Genomic DNA, 12,952 nt, shown 5'->3' on the forward strand with positions numbered 1-12,952 from the left:
CTAGTTCTACTCCTGTACTTTATGACCTTGTTCTTCTTTTCAACTGAGAGAGTTAATATGTGCTCACAGCAGTCTTTCATTGGGCTGTCCATTTAATGTCTTCTGCCACAGGACAGGTCTTCACTCCAGCCTCATGCACAAGATTCTTGAGGCTACTAACTGAGAAAAAGTAGGGGAGGTGGCTCCCTAGCACCTTTGTCACAATTTTCAATATCTTCCACATGCTGCTAAAGATGCAGCTACTTAAGATGATACATTGAATTCACCAGTTTCATTGTTAAATTGGTCTTATACTTTGGGATACTTTCTTGGATGTACAAATAAAATGTAGGCTGCAAGAGTGTTTATGAAGGGAGAGACCCAGCAATTCAATATGTCATCAATTTAGTCTCCATTGAGGTCATCTGGAGTGGGGCTTGACTTCAACTTTTCTGCCTCAGAGGTTGGAATATTACACCTGAGCCAATAGTTACTCTATCCTTGTATCAGTACTAACAGACTATCAGTACTGATGTGTTTCCACGTTAGTCTAAAAATGTCGATCAAAGCTTAAGCAACATCATATTCCTCGCCTTCAAACCCCTATTTTAATGCCATCCTCCTTTCCTAACAGGAAATGCGACATCAGAATTAGTCACTGGAAGGAAGTGCAAGGAAAAGGAAGGAATCACTTGTAAGTATTTGCTTGTCTGGTCATCATTGTTAAATAAGGAGGTGCTATTTTGTCCTGTAAAGTGCTTGTGTTTTTACACACTGGACTATAAACACAAGTGTCAGCCAGAAACATCACCAGAGTGTAGTCTTTAACATTCCAAGAAAATGCCTCAGTCGTGCACCAATTTAGGGCTATCTTTTCAATTCTTATACAGCAGCACCAATATATTTGACTTAACTTGCTGAAGAACATTACGAAAGAGAATACATGACACAGCAAACCAATTGTACTGCATTAAGAACTGGCTTGATTATGAATCCCAGATCTAACCTAAAGACTTGGCTACACTACTAGATGAAACTGCATGATAATTTGCATTAGCTTCTTAAGGTCTGAATGACATGGACTTCCCTCGGCCCTTCTACCAGACCTCCACTGTAATCCTTGTGGTGTTGGGCCCTAACCTTTAAAAGTTGGTGTTGTGGCAGGGCAGGTCTATTGGTGGGGAATCCTTACACTTGATGAGCATATTTCCCTGGCCTTAAAAGTCCTGGACTAAGACTAGTGGCAATGAGATGAGGTAAATCAATGAAAACTGGCAGCAAAAAATAAAGTCCATACTTCTCTTGTGCTCAAGAGGACTCAAAATGGTCACTTATCTCTCAGAAAAGTAATTATCAAGCCCCTAATAGACTTAAAGTAAAATTTATGAAACTTCACTGCTCTCAAGCACCACACATTCCTCAAATCCCAGCAGAGCCAGTATCACTAATCATGGTGCAACTACAGTGCAGACACTCACTCAGCCTTATTGTGTGGTATTCCATTGTGGCTTTTGAACCTTAAAGGCTTCTTCCACATTTAATATTTCTACTGTATATCCCACAAAGGTGATGGCTTCTTCTCACTAGCCAATGGTCTTATCCGTTTTATTTCGAAGATGCTAGTGCACCTTAAGATTTCCAGTTCCTCACTGCAGGTTGGTAAGATGGGGCCATGTAATTTGGGCCTGCAAGTCAATGACCGAGTTATAACAAAGACCCTTAAATAAAGTCATCCAGATTCCCTGCTGGCCTTTCCTAGCAAACCCAGCATTATGTCCCTCCCAGCCTCTGTCCAGTTTACGCTCCACTTGAAAATGTAACTCTTCTACCACAAACTATCTGTAAAGGAATGTCAATTTTTTTTTGTGAAGACAAGGCTATTCATTGCTATGAATCAATGGAATTTCTTAAAGAATTAAGCGACACAGTTACAATGCTTGATGAGTTCCGCCTGTCACCTATTAATGGGTTCAATTTTGTTTCACAACTTCCAGCTTTAACCCAAAATATGTAATACATTTGAGTGACTAAGGTCTCTACCCAAAACATATACACTTATATAATGATAGAATGTGAACCAAAACTCTATTTTAAAGTGTTTTTTTTTGGCTTGAGTAAGTATTTCTAAACATAATCTTAAGTGCCATTATGATCTTACAATGAATGACAAAGAAACACTTCTCACAGACTTTTAAAACAGGCACATGTAATAATGTTATCAAAGGTCACTACGAATCAGCAACATTCAAGGTCCATCATTTATTGCTTTCCTTACGTACTTTGTCAAAGCTGGAGGTGTCAAACACCCATGTCCTAGCAGTGTCATGTTCCCATGAAGGTAAATGGCAATACTCTCGGTCAATTCTCTTCTCTGAATTCTCCCTCCAGTCCTTCCTCAGGTGAAACAGCACTCAGTTCAGTGCATTCTGATGAGGGCAAGGCACCACTTGATCAAAGACCTTATGCATTTATATCAGGATTAAGAGTGAGATGGTACAGTTGCTATGTAAATGCAGCCTGACTGGAAATCAGGCCATGGCAGATACCTGAAGAAATGAGACCAAAATCCTTTTGGGAGGAGAGAACCTCAGTCTACTTTTCTTCAGTTTTAATTTACACTCATTTACAATAAATTCTGGCTTTGCACCAAATCCAAAGCTGTGCCACGTAAATGCATCCAGAATTAGCTTTGAGTAACTTGTGGTCATCTGAATAATTGTAAATTGCAAACAAACGAGATCAGTTCTCATTCTCTACACAAGTCGATGGTAATGAAATAATACAATGACATCAGTTTTTTTTTAGATTTAGGTTTTATTGTCACGGGTACTGGAGTACAGGGTACAAGAGTACAGTGAAAAGTGTATAATGCTGCCATACACAGTGCCATCCTAGGTACAAAGTGCCTAGGTACAAAATCTTAGTTACAGAAATAGAGAAATAAAGAGACAAGCTTAAAAGTTCAGCACTAGTCTTCTGAGCATAAAAGTAGAAATACGCAGTTACATTCAGTATTTGAACAATTTACAAGGAACCAAGAAACCAGCTCGGCAGCGTCACTGCAGCTGGTCCAGATCTCAAGGACAGTCAAATAACCTGCTTGGCTTGTTCCTTTCCACCTGACAGTCACCAATCCGGCAAAGCCAAGAATGGACGGAATTGTGTAGAGGCAGTTGAGGGGATTTGGTGCTGGCTGGAGAGCTGGTACAAACCCCAGTAACCTCTTACTGGGAAGACCCATTATGTAGCACTGCAGCATTTGACAGGCCAGTAGTAGACCTTTGTCCAAAATCAAAACCCAGGGGCAGAAGCTCCATGCATTGATGGCAGGCACCAATCGGGAGCTGCAGTTCTACTGAGCAGCAGCGCCACCAGGAAGGTGAGGCTGATGCTAGTAGGACACCCAACTGAGGGCCAAGACCCCAGGCTATAGTGGAGTTTCCTCTGGGAAGGGGAGGGAGGACAAAGAGTGGGTGAGTTGGCAGCAAGGGCCATGGAATGGCTTTCAAGGAGTCATCCTTCCTCCTGATGGCAGTTCCGTCACACAGACACTTTAAATGAGGGGTCCCCAGTAACATTCTTCCCTCCCCACCACAAACCTCTTGGCAGCCCACTGACAGGCATTCAACTTTACAAGGGCCTGCTAGTCATGTTCCCCACATGGTAAGCCCACCGCTTCATGTAGTGGGCACTTGGTAAATCAGCAGCAAGCCCTTCCACAGAGTCAAGGACCCCAAGGGTGGAAGTTCTGCTCACAACTAGTTTAATACCAGCAGCAGTGGGATGATGCCCTTAAGTTGGCATTAACTAGTCACCTTAAGAATTGTTGGCAGTGGAGTGGGAGCATTGTCAATATGCCTTTCCACCATCCATCAGCGTAGAGGAACAGAGAAGGTTATGCCTTCACCGACTACCTTCTCACCTAAGACAAGGCAATGGCCTAGTGGTATTAGCGATGCACTGTTAACCCAGAGACCCAGGTAATGTTCTTGTGGCCTGATTTCAAATCCCATATAGCAGATGGTGAAATTTGAATTCAATGAAAATCTGGAATTAGGAGTCGAATGATGACCCTGAATCAACTGTCAGAAAAACGCATCTAGTTCACTAATGTCATCTATGGAAAGAAAGTGCTAGTCTGGCCTACATGTGACTGCAGACCCACAGCAACATGGTTGACTCTCAGCTGCCCTCTGGACAATTAGGAATGGGCAATAAATGCTGGCCTAGCCAGCAATGCTCTCATCCTGTGAATGAATATAAAAGAGACTACTTGACCCCTGCATTAAAATCGCCATAGGTGAGGGCTGAAGATTTTGGCCAAGGTGTATACTATGCGTGCATAAATGCAAATTGGGACTCAAGCCTTGTAGGCATCTATAATTAGTCTAATTCTACATGGGTTATAATAAAGCCAGCTAGGAAACTAATGTGTACTCAAATACTAAAGTACTGTAATCACAATACAGTCACACAATTTCAACATTGATGCAAATTTATTCTGGCCACACAGAAATGTAGAACTTCTGTATGTAGTCAGGTAATTGCACAAAAGTAAATAGAGTAACATTCAAAATAGCTACAGTTCCTCTCTCTACAGTAATATACGGGACCTGGTATTTGGAATAATCATAGTGTTGATGCAATATGATGTTACTTCACACCAATGCTATGGTTGTGGTTTAATCTAACCCTTAATGAGAAGTTATTAAAGAACACAAATGATTCCTTTACTCTTTTGCAGCCCAAACCTTTCACATAATTATGGTTCTTCAGTGCAGATTTTCTGACTCTCTTGACTGAAAGCCCAGACGTTTATGCAATCCTGACTAACATCACCATCGGACAGATCTAATTAGGCAGGGCCATTTTGTGGTCTCTGGTTTGCATTTTAGTATTTTCAGCTATCTCAGTCAGGTTACTCATGAAGAATATAAATCTTAAATAAAAGAATGCTTTCAACCTGTCTAATCAAGAAAGGGTTTAATTAACAAGCTAAAAAGAACTCTGCTAGTTATGCAGTGTTCAGAGTAAGGCCAGACTGATGCTTAATTTATATAATTAGTAATTTTTAAAAAACATCTTCAGACAGTTTGCAGTCTTATTATTAGATTTTTAAGTCTATATCACAAATATGTATTCTGTACTATTAGAAAGCAAAATCAAAGAATAGTGAGTAACAAGACATGATCATAGATAAACAATTAGATCAGAATCAAAGCACAAACCAAATTTTACGTTGGCCTTACAAACAGGCACAGAACAAAACTAATGCTTAACCAAGTGATTGCAGGTTACACATAACCATGAATAACTACAATCCACAGAGATATGCAATGCAGTGCATGTACCAATAAGTTGGACTTTTTCAACTTTTCCATGTTAAAGTGCCACAGAACTTTTTCAAATGCATACTTACATTCCATAGGTTAAACCCATCGTCTGTCACCAAGTTAAATTTGCTCCTTATAAGGCCTATGCATTGAGTGCATACCCTTCATTTTTTCCTAACATGGATACCTTATCAGATGTGGTTTCACAGAAGGCCAGCAAATATTTAGCTAACCTCTTTACTTTTCAAAATACTGGCATGCTGCCAGCCTTCCCAAGAAAATTAAGCAAGGAGCTCGGTGGAGCAGACAGTTCTCAAGTCTGCACCTTAAATCTTATCATTTTGCTTTGGGCTAATGCCTTTAACCCCCTCAACCCTCCCCCAGTCTGTAGGAGCTCACCCAACATGAAAATGGTTTGGGAACATCAAAAAAAATGTTGAGATGTACTGTTGGAACATGCAATCAGAGAAATGCTCCTGAAAACCATTTTTCAATAGGCTGAGGATATGGAAAAGGGAGGTGTGGGAATAGTTTAACTGTATGGACAATGAGTATCAGCCTGAAGCAGATACTCCAGTTCCCAGAACACAAACCACTGCAACATTCCAGCTGGGATGATGAACAGATTGAAGCAACTCCGAGTCTGAAATCAGATAGCGACTTCACCATCAATTAAAAATCGTCTCAACATGTCAAGCTGACTAGAATAAAATCTGTCTTTTACTTCAGGGAGAAAAAAAACCGAGATCCACACTGACCGTCCGCACTGCATTCCTCTCCCAGCGTCGATTTAAACGTAAAACAAGCAGCAAGAGGCTTGCACGTACTCAGCTACAAAATTATTCTTGTGTGGAAGGGTTTCAAAGTTTTACTGAAAAGTTTTCACTCTGCACTCCTTGCTGCTTCCTACTGCGGACAGAACGAACTAAAGCAGCCGTAGAAAATATTTCGAACAATGCAACATTTCAGCACAATGCATACAGACTCCGACAATTTCCCTTTGCAAGGTTTTGTCAATACCTTATTTGCTACTTTCCAGAAACAATCAAATCAGACGGTACTTTCTGACTTCCTTTAAAAAGTTCAACAGATGATAAATTCTAATCAATCTGCTCACTGCAAATCTTTAGTTTCTTTGAAGTACTACACGGAATACCAGAAGTCCATGTCTTACCTCTGTAGGTTCAACCCTGGCCGGCTTTCAACACGAGCTACACTGCAGCCGAACTGCGAAGAAGTACAGGCAGTCAAAACACACACACATACACCGTTCTATTCAGTAAAACTCCAGTCATGCTTACGCCCCTCCCAAAGTCAATGCCAAGTGAACACATCTCCTCTATGTTTACAGTTGACAGCCACTAGTATGCATTGTCTGTAGCTTGTTCTGTTTGGGAGCCAATCAGTGTTTAAACCCAAGTTTAAGGCCAGCCTCCGTCCACGAATGCCTGTCATTCCCCAGGCATGCTCAGGAAGCCACTCATCAAGAAACAAGACTTAAAAACCCTGAAAACGGTTGCTGGCTGCCAAAAATGTCTTGCTACATGCCCTTTTTTGGTTATCCTTTGCAGGGCCTCTGAAAGTAAATAGTCTGTCATGTACAATCATATGAAATGCTAATGCCAGGGAACATGCATCCTTTTGAGCTTTTATTTGGCCAACTAAAAAAAATTTAAAAGAAGCAGAGACTTCAGAATTTGGAGCAATTATACATGTTTTAATGCAGGGTAAGGACAGAGCTTAAAAGAGCCCTGAAATTTACATCAGTGCGCAAGCTCTTATTTTCTGCAGCTTATTGGAAACACATGCAAGAGCTGAAAAATTCTATACATGACACCCTGGCGCAAATGTACTCTGAACAAATTAATAAAACAAAAGAACCTTAACTAAATACAAGACATTCTAAATAGCAATTCGTTCTTTCTGAAGTTTCTTTGTGCTTACTGTAGAATAAAGATAAAAGTAAGGAAAAATGTGCAGTTTCATTCTGTGAGCCAAATTTCTGAGGACCTGAGGTTTACAGTAACCCTTTAGGCCCCAAAGTCTGATCCAAAAAGGTCAGCAAAACATCTGGAACTTCTTAGCTCATTGAACACTTGAAGTTCCTTCTGCAGCCCCGGCCTTGAAGAGATAGCTGTGTCATTATTACAGCCGTGGGATGCAAGAACATCATTACAAGAATAACAGTATATTGAAGGAGTTAAGACTCCAGCTTTGTGTGGATCCTACGTTTAGTATATTAAATGAGCGCATAACTAAGGTTCCGTGCAAAATATCTGCTCTCTTTATCAAAGGTACAAAACTGGTAAAGAGAAAAGAACCTTGCATTTGATTTGATCCCAATCATGAAGTTTTACAGTCAATGAAGTATTTTTGAAATGACGTTCCTATAGTAATACTGGAAAACTATCTTATGTACAGCAAGATCCCACAACTAGTAATGAGGTAAGTCACCAAATGATGTGGGAGTTTAGTTGAGAGGTTAACATTTGTCAGAACACAGTGGAAAATTCCCCTGTTGACTTCAAAACAGTGCTATGGGATCATTTACATCCAACAATATCCATGTGCAGCAAGACCTGATCAATATTCATGCTTGGGTTGATGAGTGGCAAGTAATGTTAACGTCATGCAAATGCATGGTAATAACCATCTCTAACAATAGAGAGAATCTAATCATCTTCCCTGATGTGGCATACCATTCCTGAATTCCTCACTTCCAATTTCGGGGTTGGGGAGAAATGGCTTTTGCTATTAACCAAAAACTGAACTGTACCAGCCATATATATATTGTGGCTACCAGAATAGGTCAGAGACTGGAAATGCTGTGATGAGTAACTCATCTCCTGTTTCCCCAATGCCTGTCCACCATTATCAAGCCACAAGTCAGGATTGTGATAGAACACTCACTACTTGCCCAGATAGCTACAGCTCCAATGGCACTCAAGAAACACAATGCCATTTATATCAAAACAGGCCATTTGATTGAAACCCCATCCATTCCCTTAAGCAACCATTCCATCCACCACAAGTGCACTGTGTGTACCATATGCAACCTACATTGCAGCAATTCACCAAGCCTCCCTTGCACCACCATCTAAACCCTCTACCACCTAGAAGCACAAGGCTGCAGATGCCAAGTTTTAATTTTTTAGTTTCCTGGACATAAATAATGGTATTATTGGTCAGTCTGATGACTGGATCAGTCTGGCAACCAAACAATTGCAGCAAGATTGTCTGGTGAGTTTTACAGTATAAGGCCTAATGAAGATTGTGAAATGAAACTTTGTTGTCTCTTTATTTATTATGAAATGTGGGCATCACCGCCCAGGCCAGCATTTATTGCCCAGAGGGCAGTTACGAGTCAACCACATTGCTGTGGGTCTGGATTCACATGCAGGCCAGACAGGATAGGGCTGGAAGTTTCCTTCCTTACAGGGCATTAACGAACAAGATGGTTTATTATGTCAATTGACAGTAGATTTAAGCTGCCATTAGGCTACTTTTTTATTCCAGAATTTTATTGAATTCAATTTTTACCATCTGACACGGTGGAATCCAGACCCATGTCCCCAAAATATTAAATTGGAGAACAAACAGAAATTGCTGGAAAAACTCAGCAGATCTGGCAGCATCTGTGGAGAGAAATCAGAGTTAATGTTTCAGGTCCAGTGACCCTTCTTCAGAATTTCTTCAGTTCTGAACAAGTGCTGAGGAAGGGTCACTGGGTTCAAAACGTTAATGCGATTTCTCTCCACAGATGCTGCCAGACCTGCTGAGTTATACCAGTAATTTCTGCTTTTGTTTCTGATTTCCAGCATCCGCAGTTCTTTCAGTTTTTTATATTAAGCTGGGGTTCTGGATTAACAGTCCAGTGACATTACCATTATATAACCACCTCCCCATCAATATGAGCAACTTATAACTGATAGCTCAAAACATGAATATCTGTAAATTTATTTAGGAATTAGTTTAGTTTCTGACTTCCTTTTCATCTCTGATAATTGTTTTCCCTGATTTCCTGTTTGTTTCTGTGTTATGCCATTGTAATGACCCTCTGCAAAATGAAAAGACGCAGCGATGGAAACACAATAGGTTTATCCTGAATCACGTTTAGTTGCAACAGTGATCACTCATGCATCCAGCTTCGAGGAAACTCAATAAGATGGCTCGGCTCAGCTCAGCTCAGCAAAACTGAGAAGCTTTCATGTCACGCTGACAAACAAAGTCTCGATTCTGCCACAATGTGAACTTATCTACGTTTATGGCCTGTGGTGCCTGGAACGCACTGCCAGGGGAGATGGTAGAAGGAAGTATGATAGCAGCATTTAAGAGGCACTTAGACAGACACATGAACAAGCAGAGAATAGAGGGATACACACCACTTGCAGGCAGATGGGATTAGTTTAGAAAAGCATCATGGTCGGCACAGACATTTGATGGTTTATTTGATTTATTTATTGCCACGTGTATCTTGTTACAAAATGCAGTGAAAAGTGTTGTGTAGTGTCACCACTCTCTGGCGCCATCTTAAACACAGCATAATAAACCAAAGCAAAGAATATGAAGACAGAAAAATGAAGGGATACATTTTATAGTCCTTCTTGTTAAGTGTTCTATCATGGGCCTAGAGGCCAGGCATGAGCCCCCTTCGCTGTGTCACTACTGATGGAACCAAAGAAGAATCAAAGATGTGCAGGTTAGGTGGATTGGCCATGCTAAATTGCCCAAAATATCCAGGGATGTGTAGATTAGGTGGGTTATCGAGGGATGGGTCTGGGTGGGATGGGTCTTGGTGGGATGCTCTGAAGGTCGGTGTGAACTCGTTGGGCCGAAGGGCCTGTTTCCACACTGTAGGGATTCTATGATTCCATGATTCTACGAAAGTCGCCCACATTTCGGTGTCATTTCGTCTCTACCAATGACCTTGCCACTGTGAGTCCTCACTGGATCTCGACAATGTAGACGCCCCTGATTCTGCTGCTGCCATGAGTCCTCTTCGGGCCCAGCTCGCCCATGCAGCCACCAACGATGCTGCCAGGCCTTGTACTGGGCCCAAACTCATCCACTCACTCCCCCCCCCCCCCCCCCCCCCCCCCCAGCAGCAGCAGCAATGACTCGGCATTAGGGCTACACCATTGATGCAGAAGGTGCCAGCAACACAAACCTGCCTCTGACACCACTGTCATGAGTCTGTGCTACTGGCCCCTCTCGCCACTGCCAATGCCGTCATGGCAACCAAGTTCTTCATCCCAAGAGGGTAAGTAAAATAAAAAAGAAGAAGAAAACAACAGAAAAGAGATAAAAAAAAAGAAATGAGAAGTAAAGCGGACAGAGCAGATAAGCCCTGGGCTCAGAAGCCCTACTCCACCATCATCATACGGAAGACATGGTGGGCAGAAGTGTATGTTTCTGTGTTGTTCTATGTTCTATGCCTGTTAAATGCTGAGTACGCCAAGACTCTGAGATGGATTTGCCCCATAGCCCATTAGTACTTGACCAAAAGTACTGAGATTCATGAATTCTCCTTGAGATAGTTTTTGAACATATGAACAAGAACGGGCAAGGAAAGAAATTTCTCTGGTCCATCGAGCCTGTCCTTCCATAGCAAATACACTCACTGCCAACCTCAAAACCATCCACTGGCACTAACAAGAAAAAACATAAAAGTTAGGGCAATTAACTGAGAGAAAAAGAAATTTAGAAATTCCTTTAGAATTGAAACTAATCCAGAGAGTTGGTCTGGCTCTGAATTCACTGCAAATTCATAAAAGATGGTTTCCACCCCAGCCAGAAACAAGTCCAGTTCTCAATTATGAGCATTCACTATGTAAGAATGTAGCCTGTTCCAGAGATTGATTACACTCTGTTGAAAGAACTACTTCCTGGTATCTATACTGGATCTTGGTCTGATACAATCAAACCTGTGACCCCAACACCTCACAAAGATATTTCATTGGGAACAAACTGTCAACTTGAACACATTCATGGCAGGAAAGGTGATGTTTTGAAGGATGAGGTAGAGGTGGCCTTTTCAGCTTGCTACACAAATTGGGAAATCACTAAAAATGGACTTAAGAATGCTTGACCTATGCTCGACCAAACTGTGCCTTGGCATAATGACCATACCTGATGTACAAATAGAATGGGTGCCAGGAATTAAAGTTAATTGAAGCAAGAATATGAAAATATGTAAAATCAGCTGGTGATCATTCCCACCCAACCTGTGCTACCACACAAATCCAGTATCTAATCCAGTCAACGTACACTGGTTTGCCTCAAGTCTTTGAAATTTGCTCCTTCCCTCTCTCTTGGATATAAGACTCCACTAATTATGTTGAAAAGTAACGTTTATGTTCAATAAAGTGCTCTAATTTGGTCAGCTGCAGCAAAATGGTTGTCTCTGGTTAAAGGCTGGTTTATATAAAACCTCAAAACATTTAAATAAACGTTTGCAACATCTCAACCAAACATCTCTGTCACTAAACATACCCTTACTGGTGCTTGATAATACGTGTCAATTCAGAGCTCAATATCTAGAATATTCTTCTTTATTTGAATTATGACAGTCTTCACATAGTTTCCCACCTTCCAGCTCATCCTTTCGCTTTTGCCTTTCCTATCCCAGTTTCATTCATTTAGCTGCATCAAAGCACTCTGATGAAGTAATAAATAACAAGTTTTCCAATGTGAAGATTAATTTGCCACTTTATTTAATGTGAGTGTAAATTGATAACAAACTGGAATCAAATGTTGGGTCTTCCACAATCCCTCTCAGAACAAGCTAAACCATCAGATTAATGAAATCTTTGTTTAATGAAATAGAAGAGTTTTTTCCACTAATCTTGTGTAGTCTATTTCCTACTTATTTGCATATCTAAAAGCTTTTTCAAGGTAATTATAATTATTACAATTCTTAAGATGTGTATGAAGTGAAATAAGCTGAAATTATTGCGGGTTTATCAGTGCTCATAGATATTTATGTTTTGGTTAGCAAAACATGAACTTGTAGAATGAAACTTTGACTCAGAAAGGTTGGGAACTCTCAACTAAGTGCAAAAGTTGTCCAGGGGATGTGAAGGACTTTTCTGTGTGATCTCCAGATTCCCACATGTGGAGACTGGTTGTGAAACCAGTACATCTACTAAAGCTGAATAAAGCTGTGCAATATTTCCGACAGTGACAAGAAGTAGAATCTCAATAAATCAAATATAGATATTGAACACAAGTGGTATTATCACTGGAGACCCGGGCTCAAATCCCACTACGGTAGATGGTGAAATTTGAATTCAATACAAATCTGGAATTAAGAGTCTAATGATGGCCATAAATCCATTGTTGATTGCCTGAAAAACCTATCTGAATCACTAATGTCTTTTAGGGAAGGAAACTACCGTCCTTACCTGGTCTGGCCTACATGTCACTCCAGACCCAGAGCAATGTGATTGACTCTTAACTGGCCTCTGGTCAATAATGGATGGGCAATACATGATGCCCTAGCCAGCAATGCCCTCGTTCCATGAATAAATTTTAAAAAGTGGACAATATGTCATGAAGAGTTACAACTCATGCCTTATGAGAAAACAACTCTGCACCTTGAGTTAGTGACATTGTGAATTAATGCTATGTCTGATTCCTCT

Source organism: Rhincodon typus, chromosome 22 (assembly GCF_021869965.1).
Source record: "Rhincodon typus isolate 14 chromosome 22, sRhiTyp1.1, whole genome shotgun sequence".
NCBI lineage: Eukaryota > Metazoa > Chordata > Chondrichthyes > Orectolobiformes > Rhincodontidae > Rhincodon > Rhincodon typus.